The sequence below is a fragment of the Corylus avellana genome, chromosome 2, assembly GCF_965113065.1.
Source record: "Corylus avellana chromosome 2, dhCorAvel1.hap1.2, whole genome shotgun sequence".
NCBI lineage: Eukaryota > Viridiplantae > Streptophyta > Magnoliopsida > Fagales > Betulaceae > Corylus > Corylus avellana.
Genome location: NC_142491.1, coordinates 31,217,728 through 31,231,192, shown reverse-complemented (window position 1 = coordinate 31,231,192; position 13,465 = coordinate 31,217,728).

The window sequence follows — 13,465 nt, the reverse complement described above, 5'->3', positions numbered from 1 at the left end:
GACCCGTCCGGGACCTAACTGGGACTCGCCCGGGACTTGCTCGAGACCCCGACGGGACCTGCCCGGGACCCACCCTGGACTCTCCCGGGACTTGACCGGAACTCGCCCGGGACCTGCTCGAGACCTCGGCGAGACCTGCCCGGGACTTGACCGGGACCTGCCCGAGACTTGACTAGGTCCTGACCGAGACCTGACGAGGTCCCGAGTAAGTCCTAGGCATGTCCTGGCGAGGTCCTGAGCAAGTCCTAGGCGGGTCCCGGTCAAGTCCCGGTGGGTCCCGGGCGGGTTCCAGCCAAGTCCCGGCGGGGTCCCGGGTAAGTCCCTGGAGGGTCCTGGGCAAGTCCCCGGCGGGGCCCGGTCAAGTTCAGATTGGGTCCCGGGTAAGTCCCAGCAAGGTCCCGGTCAAGTCCTGGGCGGGTCCCAGTCATGTCCCGGGTAGGTCCAGGTTAAGTTTGGGTGGGGTCCCGAGCAGGTCCCTGCGGGGTCTCGAACAAGTCTTGTGCAGGTCCCGGCGGGGACCTTATTGGAAAAAATATATATAAAAAAAGATATTAAAAAAAAATTATTTTCCGTGTGCAAGGTAAACACCGTAAAATGTTTTCGACGAAAAATATTTTCAGGGAAAATGGCTTTCCTGAAAATATTTTACGAAGAAAACCATTTTACGTCGAAGTAAACGGAGCCGTAGAGAAAAACTAGGACAAGATTTTAGAAAAAGATAAAACAAGTGAGAAACAATAAAAAAAATAAAACAACTCCCTTAAAAATGCTACTACATTTAGCTTCTTCTTTTTTTTTAGCTCTTCCAATCAAATATCTATTTTACTTTTTTTTTTTTTTTTGCTAATCTAATGTAGGGATTTTTTTAAACATTTGAAGAGTCATTTTCAATAAAAGTAACATTTGACTCTTCCATTGAGAATGCTCTTACTAGTTACTAATATAGTAATATACTAATAACTTTGTTTTTTTTTTGGGAGGGGGGGGGGGGGGGGGGGAACTTGACAAAATATCCCCTCCCCCAAATTATCTTCTAAAATTTAAAATTTTTAATTTATGGTATCAAATTTTAAATTTTTTGCGATGTTCTTCTTTGTTGGGATTTTTCGTTAAATTTTATTAAAATTATACAAATACCAAATTTTTATTAATAAAATAAAAAAAATGTAAAGATTCATACATAGGTATTTTTACAAAGAGGAATGATAGAATTATTTAATTTTCAATCATCTTTTAATCATCTCTATAGTAAATGAATGAATCCATCATTTGATTTGTGTGGAGTCCACGTGAGTATACAAATATAATGGTTGATCAATTGAATTTGTGAAAAAATATGATTAAATACTTTTTTTTTTCCCATGTGGTTTAACAACTTTATTTTTTGTCCCATGAGTTTCATTTTGTATCACATATGATACCTCGATGATAGCTAAAAACGGAGAGATAATACCTCCGTCTAACTTCCTTCTAAAATTTGACGGAAATCCACGTTCGCACCCCTAAAAAATCGATACGTGTCCATATACCTAATTAATAATTTTTAAAAATAACTAAAATGATAAAAAAAGTATTAAAATTAAATTTAAAAAATAAAATAAAAAAGAAAAGGAGTGGCCGCCACCCCTACCGGTTTGGGAAGGGCCTTAGTGCTGGTTCGGCCACCCCCAACTTGCAAAATGGGTGTGGTCGAAACCATCCTCAAAGCTGTTAGGGGTGGTTCAGCCACCTTCGTTTAACCTATGGTGGTTTCAGCCACTGACATGGCCCTTGGGGGTGGTTTGGCCACCTCCAAGGGCCAACCCTAAATTTTTTTATTTATTTTTTTTTTATTGGCATTTTGGGGGTGAGGTGGTTAGCCCACCTAGATTGGCCGGTTTGGGGTGGCCGAAACCACCCCAGGCCAAATGGGGGTGGCCGGCCACCCTTTAGGGCAAAATGGGGGTGGCCTTTTTTTTTAAAAAAAAATACTTTTTAATCATTTTAGTTATTTTTTTTTTATTTTTAAGAAGGTATATGGATACGTGTCGATTTTTTAAGAGTGCTAACGTAGATTTCTGTCAAATTTTGGACGGAAGTTAGACGAAGATACCATCTCTATTTTTAGCCATTATCGAGGTACCATTTGTGATACAAAATGAAACTAATGGGACAAACAATAAAGTTGTTAAACCATAAGGAGCAAAAAAGTATTTAACTCAAAAAAAAAAAAAAAGGTTAAAAGATGGTTGTGTAACATGCCTATTTTGCAAATTCCGTTAAATCTTGACCAACTCCTGAATCTTTGCAATTTTTTATTTTTATAATAAAAAATATAGGTTTTTTGAGAATTTTGATAGGACTTAGTGGAAAATCCTAACGAATGAGTACATTGTAAAAAATTGAAAGTTCGATACCTGAAATTGAGAGTTTTTTAAATTTAGAGAGGTAATTTCAAAACATGTGGAAGTTATGGAGGTTTTTTTTTTTTAGAAAACTTCACTTAATCCCCTTGATTTTATTTTATTTTTGTAATCTCCCTTCTATCAAACTTCAAAAAATTTACAATCCCACCCTCCCGTTAAGGTTTGAGGTTAAATTAGACGGCCAAATGATGAAGTAACAATTATACCCTAGTAAATTTTATGAAATTACAAGACTACCTTAAATTACAATTAATTTTAGGATTAAATGCCTTTCTAATACCTGTGCTTTGCTCCGGAGTCAAATAGCCACATCGGTTCTCAAAAATGTCACAAATAGTACATATGGTAAGCAAATAAACCCACTTAGTATTTCCTTCATGATTCTGTTAGTTTTTTTTACGGAGCGCCACGTACCCCTTACACGTGGACTGGTACCTGTGGTTTCAATGCGACATATGGCGTGGTACCTGTGTTTTGTTAAACATACTACTAAAGAAGTCCCTGAAGTTTCTGTTACTCCGATCGATCGCAGTTCCTCTAAGCGATCAAGCGCACATGTAACTGATACTAATCCTGAAGCCTCTGGTAGTACAATCGAGCGTCACTACAAGGCAAAAGTCTCTAGTAGTGCGATCGATTGCACTACCAAAGCATCTGAAGTCTTCTAGTCTTACTGCATCTCTTTCTTCTAATGCAAACAGATAACTCTTTAAGTCATCTGTTTGCATTCTACTTCTCTTGTTCTCTTGTTATTACTTTCATATTAGTATTAAGTCATATGTTAGGATTATGTTATTAGTTTTTGAATTCACATCAACTTATCAAAGTTGGTGATGGATTATAATTGTATTTTCTGTTCTATTTAATCTTAATGTAAAAGCAGCACAATTCATTCCACAAAATCACGTTCTCTAAGAACTCTTTTATGGTATCAAAGCTATTATAGGCATACGCCCCATAGCTCTTCTTTCTTAAGCTGCTTTCTTTTATTTTCTCTTCTTCTCCTGCATCACACACACTGCTCTTCTATGGCAATCAATACCTCCTTTTCTGCTCCTTCTTTTTCCCCACCTACCCTTTCTCAATTCAATGGAAAGCTTGAAGGCCTAAACTATCTTGGTTGGAAAACTCAATTCATGCCTATCCTGCACACCCATGAATTATTAGGCATCGTGGATGGAACCGAACCATGCTCTGCTTAATTTATCACTAATGACAGTGGTAAAGAAACCCTCAATTCAGAATTCGTCATCTGGAATAGAAAAGGATCAATGCATCCTAAGTTAGATCAATGTCACATTATCTGAGAAAGTATTGTCCACAGTTTATGGACTTGATACTTCCAAACAAGTCTGGTCAGCCCTAGCAACCAGGTTTGCTAATGATTCTAGATCTCTAATTGCCAATCTCAAAAGACAATTATTGAGTCTTCACTAAGGCTCCTTGACCTGCTCAGACTACATTCAATTAGCCAAAGTATGGTCTGATCAACTAGCTGCTGTGGGAAAACCTATCTCTGATGAGGACCTAATCTCATTCCTTCTCAATGGCCTCAATCCCTCCTTCAATAGCTTTGTCACCATTGTATCCCTCCTAACCCGAGAGAAACAACTCTCTCTTGATGATTTCCAAGAAGAACTCATCAATCATGAAACATTGATCAATCAACAGCAAGCCTCAACAGTTGATACTTCAACCTTTGCCTTGTTTACACAGAAACAAGGTCAGAAATCATCTAAGAACCGTGGTGGGTATCCTCCCAGAAATTTTAGTTCTAGACCACCTACTGCAAAATTCTCTATTGTTGCCCCTGCATTCACCACAGCCCTAAGGTACAGCAAGCCTCCTAGTCCAAGGCCTCCTTATTCCCCTGCTCTAAGGTACAACACTTCTACTTATGCTCCTACTCAAGGGTACAATAATGCACCTGCTTTGTTGCCAACTACTGGCACTAGTCAACCATCCCGCATGCCATGTCAAATATGTGGAAGAGTCAATCACCAAGCATTAGATTGCTACTATAGGATGGATTACTCCTATCAAGGAAGACACCCTCCTCCTCAATTGGCAGCAATGATGGCTCAATCCAACAATGCCTTTGAAGACCCTCAATGGTTTGCTAACAGTGCAGCCAACACACATATTACTCAAGACTTTGAGAACTTTAATATTCAAGAACCATTTCAACAACATGACACTGTTGCTGTGGGGAATGGCACAACTCTTACCATAGCAAATTCTGGTTCTACCACTCTTCAATCCCCTCATTCTAATTCTAGTTTGCAGGGCATCTATTTGTTGCTTATTGGACTAGTTTATGTGATAACGCCCACTTTAGTGTTTTTTTTTGTAAATAAGTAGTGTCCATTCTAAGGTTGAAAGCACTTAGATAAGGACTGAATGGCAAAATAAATAAACTTAATTGGCCCAAGGTGCTTTTTTCTTGTTAAACTAATTTTGGTTGGTTAAATGCTTAAAAATATGAAAGAGTCAACTTGATGTTTGACATATATGTAGTAGCTCCATTGATGCTTGTAAATGTGCTATAAGTGATACATTTCTCTGTCATACAGATTGTTTTTTATGAGTTAATGTGTTTGTTATGTATTGTAATTTTTTTTAGAGATAACAATGGATGTCCCAATGAAAGTTTTTGTGTCTCCAAAAATTTGCCTATAGAACTAACACCATAAAAAGGCATGCAGTTTGAATCAGATAATATTGCATATAATTTTTATATCGAGTATGGGAGAATGGCAGGTTTAAGTATCAAAAAAGAGTATTTGAATAAGTGTAAAAAGATTGGAATTGTTACTTCAAGAAGATTCGTGTGCGAGAAAGAGGGAATTCGGGGTATAGACAAGCGAGATAATAAAACAAGGAAAGCTCTAGCATAAACAAGATGTGGGTGCAATGAAAGTATAGTTATCTTATATAATCGAGATAGTGTAAAATACGTGGTGACTGACTTCATTGCTGAGTATAATCACAATCTTCATCTCTCAACAACTGTACACATGATGCCATCACAACAGAAAATGTCTACAACTCAATCTGCTGAGATTGATTTGGCATATGAATAAGAAATAAGACTAAGAGATTCTTATTAGTTTATGAGTAAGCAAGTTAGTGGAAGTGATAACCTTGGTTTTACCAAGCAAGATCATAAGAATTATCTACGCAATAAGTGACAAAGAGTCTTGAAGTTTGGGGAAGCTGCTAGTTTGGAAAGATATTTCCGTCATACTTAAAGAAAATCCTTTATATTATTATGATTTTCAATTGGATGCTGAAGAATTGATTACTAATAAATTTTAGGCTGATGTAAGAATGATAATTGACTATAGCCACTTTGATGATGCAATAACATTTGATACAACGTATAGCACAAATATAGATGCAAGGCCACTTGGTGTATTTTTGGGACTCAATCATCATAGAGAGACTGTCGTATTTGGAGCTACACTGTTGTATGATGAAACAATAGAATCTTTTGTATGGTTATTTGAGACCTTCCTAGAAGCAATGTCCAATCCTCGTAGGAATGATCTCATATTTGCCTGATATACTTTCGTTTGATCTTGTGCACTTGCGAGTAAAACGTAGTGAATATTCGCCTATTAATTTAAGTGGGTATTTGTTACAACAGGTGTCTCCCAAACTTGAACACCAAAACACCTATCAACAAATCTAACAGCAATATTTTCTCACAGAAACAAGAGTAATTCTAGAAGTCCCTCTTGAGTCCTCCCAAGAATGATGTGGCTATTAAAATCAAAATTTGATCAAAATACAATAATGATCAATCTCAAGTTCAATGGTGATTTTAATAGCCACATCATTCTTGGAGGGACTCAAGAGGGACACAAGAACTTGTAGCATTACTCCATAAACAAACATCAAAAGATTAATCGTTGTCAGAAATAAAGAAATAAAATGACAAAAGAAAAAGAACTCAAAAATGAAGAGCGAAAAATAAAAAAAGGAAGATTATCGCACTTTCCCCGATCATTAGGATGTCCAACTAATCCCTTCCACCCTTTCTTCTTTAGAATTTGATAGCCCTTTGGAAGGATGTTTCGCCATCTTAGGTAGCCAACTTTCTTGCTTAGATGGATTTTCTTAGGAAGACGGTTCCTAGATTTGTGACCTTATGTGCATAGATCCTTGAGAAGTTTAGCATCAAATGGCTTTTTGAGACATTAAAGAATTGAAGCTTGGGATTCATGAAGTGTCTCAAGAGGGATTGTGATGAAGGAATGAGCTTCAGTGCTCACTTCCTTATCATTGGACAAATTTGGAGTTGACGAGGCCTCACAAAAAAATAAAATAAAAACATAAAATAATTAAGTTAAATTTAATCTTTAAAAATTAACAACGTAACCGTTAAGCAGTCCCTAGCAATGGCGCCAAAAATTGATGCGATCTTTTTACGCACAAAAATATCAATAATAATTAACTACTTGCCATAGAACGAATCCTTGCAGGATAGGGCTATATTGAGAGTGTCGAACCTCAAGGACTGTGTGGGTGTTATTATCAAGCTTTTCAAAATTAAATATAACTCAATTTAAAAGATGTTTGATTTGATTTTGATTATAACTAAATGCATAAGAGTAAACATAAAAAGTGATGAGAGATAGAATAGGGAGTTGATTTCACCATTAACCGCATAATAATGGTCAATCATAAATTAATAAGAGAAATTCATACTAAGCATGATATAGGGCTGTATTACTTGAGTTGTCAAGAAAATACCATCATTTAAGAAATAAGTATAATCCATCTTAGGTTGGCACAAACCATCCAACTAACCACTAAGATGCGGTACGATCGATCTTCCCTAGGTATGGACTATCTAATTCCTTAATGGGTTACACACAATCAAGAGAATAGTATAACTCATCTTCAGTTGATATGAGTTGTCGACCTAAATTACACTAAACTAGGGTGTAGGACAATCCATCTTCCTAAGGCATGGCCTACCTAACCCTCTTAATCATATATCAATTAAAACTACTGTATAACAATCATTCATATAATCACAGAAAATATGAAGAATTGAGTTCAATTAATATAAAGACTTTCTAAGACAAGAGAATAATTCATAATGATTGAATATAAACATTAAGATCAATTCTCACAGTTATACAATGTATATAGAAAAACCCTAATTAAAATATAATTAAACTATTGTTACTTGGAAAAGGGCTACATCTCACCCTATTACAAAGTTAGTTGTTCATCGTGTTGCTGGAATGGCCTCCTGCCATGATCCTCTCATCTTCAACTTGTCAAGCCTCTAAGAAGATAATTTATGTCTAAAGCTAAGCACACCTCTCTTCAAGGCTTAGAGGCCTAGTTCTAGGATGTAAAACAAACGCTAGAACACCTAGAAGTCCTAGAAAAATTGTACTTCAATCTCCTAGTCAAATTAGGAAGCAATCCTAGTACAAACCGGAATAGGATTTGTCTAGATTTGCATTCTTATATTGCGGGACAATTTTGGCATCCTAATTAGGAAAATATTATTTCACAATGCTTTGTATCATTTTGAGTTAGATTTCGAATGCCGCTGGTTTCACCTTAATCTGATACTTGAGTTAAATGTTATGATCAAAATACTAAGACGTGTGTAGAATCTGAAATTTAATCTAATCCGATTTTAACTCCAATTAGAGAAATTTCAATTTAATCATTTCCTTGAATTGATTAAACTTAGCCACATCAAATAGGTCATCTATTATGATTAGTTAAGCTTAACCACATCTTCTAGGCCTTCTCAAAGTGTGCTTTAAGTCCAAAATTAATGAAATTAATTGTATTTTTCCTTCGAAACCTGAAAACACTAAAACAAAACAAAATCAAATAAACAACAATGCTAAGGAATTAATATATGCGAGTTAAGGGGCTTGAATGTGCAACATTTGACACTTATCACCTACTATTTGCTAATAATAATTGCCTTTTCAACATGTGTTTCAACCTAAGGATAGTCAACCTAGAGATAGCTTTGACATCTCTTCTTAATAGAACACAAGGCAAAAGCCAACCAAGAGATGAGCCTGAGGCACAGGTTGGTGACCAAGACTTGGAGGAAGAGGATGATGGTGTAGAGGCTTAGGAGACAAAACCAGCTGAGAAACCTGTTTCTTTTGGGAATTTTGGCATTGAGGTCGTGGATCCAGGGAATGATCCTTTCTTCACTAACATTTTCAATTATGATCAGAACCCCTTTCAGGCCCCTGTTGAAGTCACAGTTGATGCCACGGCCCCAACTCGTTCTATTGCTCTGGTTGTTCCAATTGATCCTATGCAACCTGCTGATGAAGACTCTGAGGATTCTGAGTAATCCTTTCTTGTTTTTCTTCGCCATTACTCATTGTGAAAAAAGGGGGGAGAATGGGTTAGACTTCTCAAACAATATTTCTTTTAGTTTGGTCTTTGATGTATTTGTGTGTGTGTGTGTGTGTGTGTGTGTGTGTGTTTTTTTTTTTATCTTGTGACAATGTGGTTGTTTGAATTTGGTTTAAACTTGTGCTATTCTAAATGTCTACTTTATTATTATTGAATATGGTGCAGTAATGCCTTTTGTGTGAAATGTTTCAGAATCAGGACAATGTATGATCTTGATTGTTTTGGATTAGTGCAACGATGGTCATTGGTGAAGTGTTCCATGACCTAACACTTTGGTATGGAAGGGTTACACTTGCTGTGTTCTTTCTTTTTAGTTGTTTTGGTTGTTTGTGTAAAGTTTTAAATCTTGTTTAGGGTTTTGTCATTAAATGGCCAAAAAGGGAGATTGTTAGGTTTTAGTTAGCCTTATTCAATGATATTTCTTATAATATTTTGTTGTTAAAACTTTGGAGAGTTGCTCTTAGGTTTTCAAGGGTTCTTGTAGTGTTCCCTGTTTTTCCGTCAGAACGAGACATGTAATAAGGAGTTTCTTTTTCCTTGTCAGGAGAGCCGTCAATAGTGATGTCAAGACGAGACATGTAACGGGGAGTTACTGTTTTCTCGTCATGAATTGTATCAGGACAGAACAAGTAACGAAAAGTTAGTGTTTCCTCGTCAAGAGTTGTCTCAGGACAGAGATGTAACGGGAGCAAAGTTGAAGCTACTATTTTCTCTTCAGGAACCTTGTCAGGACGGGGCATGTAGCGGGACCAATGTTCGGCTCCATATTTTCTCGTCATAAGGTGCGTTAAGACAGGACATATGAAGAAGATGAGACATTTGTTCTTCCCATCATAACGGATCTGCTCTCTTGTTAGGACGTGTAATTCTCAAATCTACGAATTTGTTCTTCTCATCATAACGAGAAAGTGTCCCGTTAGGACGTGAAGAATAAAATACTTCTCCTATAAATGAATTTTTCTGTCACTATTCATAGTATACTTTTGAAAAATATTTTCTCTGTGCACTATTCACTGAAATCTCAATAGTTCTCTACGAGCGCTATATCTCGAGAGTTGCTTGTTCAAAAGAGGACATATTAAAGCTTGGGGCTATCCTTTGCTCTTGATTTTGGCATGTTGCCTTGTTCATTCATCTACAAAAGATTATGGGTTTGGTTACTTAAAGAAAGAAGTCTACCGAACAGTCGGTGAGGAAATGCACTTCGTGAAGATGGTTAGGATGGAGACAAGCCGGGAATCTTGTTGTTCTTACTAATTCTAGAGGTCCTCAAGATAGTGAGTGTCGTCTAGTTTGTAACTCTAAATCTTCATATAGTGATTTTCCAGGTTTGGCTTCCCTGGAGTGGTTTTTACCTTGATGTGTTAAAAGAGTTTTCCACTTCGTAAACAAACTTTGTGTTATGGTTGTGATGTTGCTTTAATTCCGCTATGCATGTTTTATGTTTGTTGTATGGCTTAGTCCCATATTTTGTTTATTTGGCAATTAGAGGTAGAACTCGATCCTAGTAATCTTTCAGGTTCTTCTACTTGTGTTTTAACTTGAGGTGGTATGTTTGATGTATTTTCTTATTGATGCAATTTCCTTGCTCACAAGTTAGACTCCATGGTTTGATCGTAATGCCTGAACAGTCTTAACACTTTGTCTTTTTGAATCTAAGTGATTCTTCTCTTGTTTTCTTTACTATAAACTAGTTTGTAATGACAAGATTCCTTGGCCTGAATCTTTATAAAGCATGTTCAGTGTAACCTTGTGTGTCTAAGAATGAGGATGTGGTACATGTTCTGTCGACTTCATCTTTCCTTTAAATGTCTTTTTGTGTTTTTGAAAAATTGACCCCACAAGTTTCACTTGTCTCTAAAAGTGTTCATGGCATCATCTCTCTCAATGACAAGATTTTCTTTTTGATCAAAGATCAGTGCTCCTATTTAAAGAGTCCTAATGTTGACGTGCTTTCTCATCTTTATAGAAAAAGCTGGTGTCTATGTACTATAGTAAAATGTGAAACACTCAAGGGATTGTGCTTTCTTTTTAACTCTTGGAAAATTGAGGAGGAATGGGTGTGTGACCTTCCATTGATTAATAAAGGGGTTTGACTTTTGTGAAACCAGATTTTGTTTGAAGATATGTCTTGTCCTAAGCTGCTAACAATATCCTTGTCTCTAAAAGCCTCTTTTTTTTTTTTTTTTTGGTTTCCTTGAACATGTGTTATCTTGATATGGTGTTTCGGGTTGTCTTGTTATCACAATACGAGTATGAGCTGTTTTCAAGTCAGATTCACTCTTGATTTTTTTTTTTTTTAAAAAAATGTTGATGTCTTTTCTTACTTTATTCCTACGGTTGTGGCTTGTGATTCTCATGTGAGAATATGTTGATTCATGAATAGTTTGTTTTATTACCCATTGCCCCTTATGACAAAAAGGGGGAGAGTTGTTGTTTTAAAAACTTTCAATGGTTTGGTTTGGATTGGTTATGATGGATGGTTTTACTTCTTGGCTCTCCTTATTAATTGTTATTGAATATGATGCAGTTAATGCTTCTTGTGTGAAATGTTACAGAATCAAGACAGTGTGTGTGGTTTTGTTTTCTTGGTTTGGGTGCAACAATGATAATTGGTGAAGTGATAGATAACCTAGCTAGCACTTTGGTTGAGAAGGTTTGCATTGTGTCTATATGGGAAATTTCTTTGTGTGTTAGTTTTAAACATTGGGTTTTGGGTTTTGTTATTGAATGGCCAAAGGGGGGGATTGTTAGGTTTTAGTTTGGCCTAATTCAATGAAATATCTTGTAATTCTTTTGTTGTTTAAAACTTTGGGTAGTAGCACTTAGGATTTCAAGGGGTTGGGAAGTGTTCCCTATTTTCCTGCCAAAAGTCTTGTCAGGATGGGCTCATAATGGCACTTGATAAAGTACTCTCTAGTTTCCCGTCACGAACCCCGTCAGGACGGGCATGTAACGAGACTAAAGATGACGCTACTATTTTCTCTTCAGGAGTCGCGTCAAGACAGACATGTAAAGGGATTGAAGCTGAAGCTACTGTTTCCTTGTCAGGAGCCTTGTCAGGACGAGCAAGTAATAGAACCAATGTTGGACTCCTTGTTTTCTCGTCAGATGGAGCGTCAGGACGGGACACATGATGGGGATGAGTCTTTTGTTCTTCCCATCATGACGACACTCTTTTCCTGTTAAGACGTGAATTTTCCAGACCTGAAAACTTGAGAAGTTTTGTTCATCCCGTCTTAACGTGAAATGAGTCCCGTTAGGACGTGAAGAGTAAAATGTCTTCCCTATAATAGAATTGTCCTATCACTATTCACTGCATACTTTTTAGGAGAATTTTCTCTATGCAAATCCCAAATGTTCTCTTCGAGTTCTGTGTCTCAGGAGTTGTTTGTACAAGAAAGGATGTGATAAAGCTTTGGGTTGTCCTTTGCTCTTGATTTGTTATTGTTTGTTCGTTCCACTACACAAAGATTCTTGTTTGGTTACTTGATGAAAGAAGCTACCAAAGGGTTGGTGAGAAGATGCACTCCTTGAAGATGGTTAGGCTAGAGAAAAGCTAGGAGCTTTATTGTTCTTACTAAGTCTAGAGGTCCTCCATGGTTATGAGTATCGTCTAGTTTGTAAATTGAATCTTCATATAGTGATTTCCCGAGTTTGGCTACCCCGGAGTGGTTTTTACCTTTGATTAGTTCAAAGAGTTTTCCACTTCGTAAACAAACTTTGTATTGTGTTTGTGATGGTTTTTAATTTTGCTGTGCATGTTTTATTTTACTCAATGGCTTACTTCCATATTGATTTTTGGTGATTAGAGATAGAATACGATCATCGTATTCTTTCAATTGGTATTAAAGCGGGTTTGCTCGGTTTTGGCTCACGTCTTGAGCGTGTTTATAATCTCTTTTCCCATGTTTTTCAAAATAAAAAGGCACGCAAAAAGAAAAATGCAATGCATATATATATAAAAAAAAAATGCAATTAAAAAAAAAAAACAACATGCTCTAGGATATGCAAAATTATGCAAGACAACCAATCCTATGTATGTTATTGACTCACCTAACTTTAGGTGAGATCACTACCACTCCCCTCAATAGGTGAATAGTATTATCCTTCCGAACCCACACTTGAGTAATCTTAGGTTCAAATTTGTAACTCTTGTCAAACTCATTCAACCTAGACAACACTTCTTTCATCATCATGAACAGCCTCTCACAATCTTTCCTAGAATAGGAAATCTCACTTTTATGCACGTGGTGTTTCAATTTAAAACAATTACATCGAATATGACTAACTTTTTCACAATGATGACAGGTGGGAACAAACATTTGAGAAGGTAATTTCCTAGAATGATGAACAACTCTAGGCTTAGGGTAAGATGCATGAGGCTCAACATGATTTTTCTTACATTTCTTACCCTGTGAAGTCGGAGCAGCTGCTTGGTTTCCTTCAATTGAAGATTCTTATACTTTCCCTAGTTTAACAAAAATTGTCTTTGAAGTAGAAGCAACATTGGAAGATACAACAACAATTTTATCAAATCCTACCCTAGATTTGTCACCATGATGCTTCTGAACATGCAACAGTTTATCAAACTTTTCACTAGAGAATTTTCCCAAGTGATTTCTAGATTCATTCAGATCATT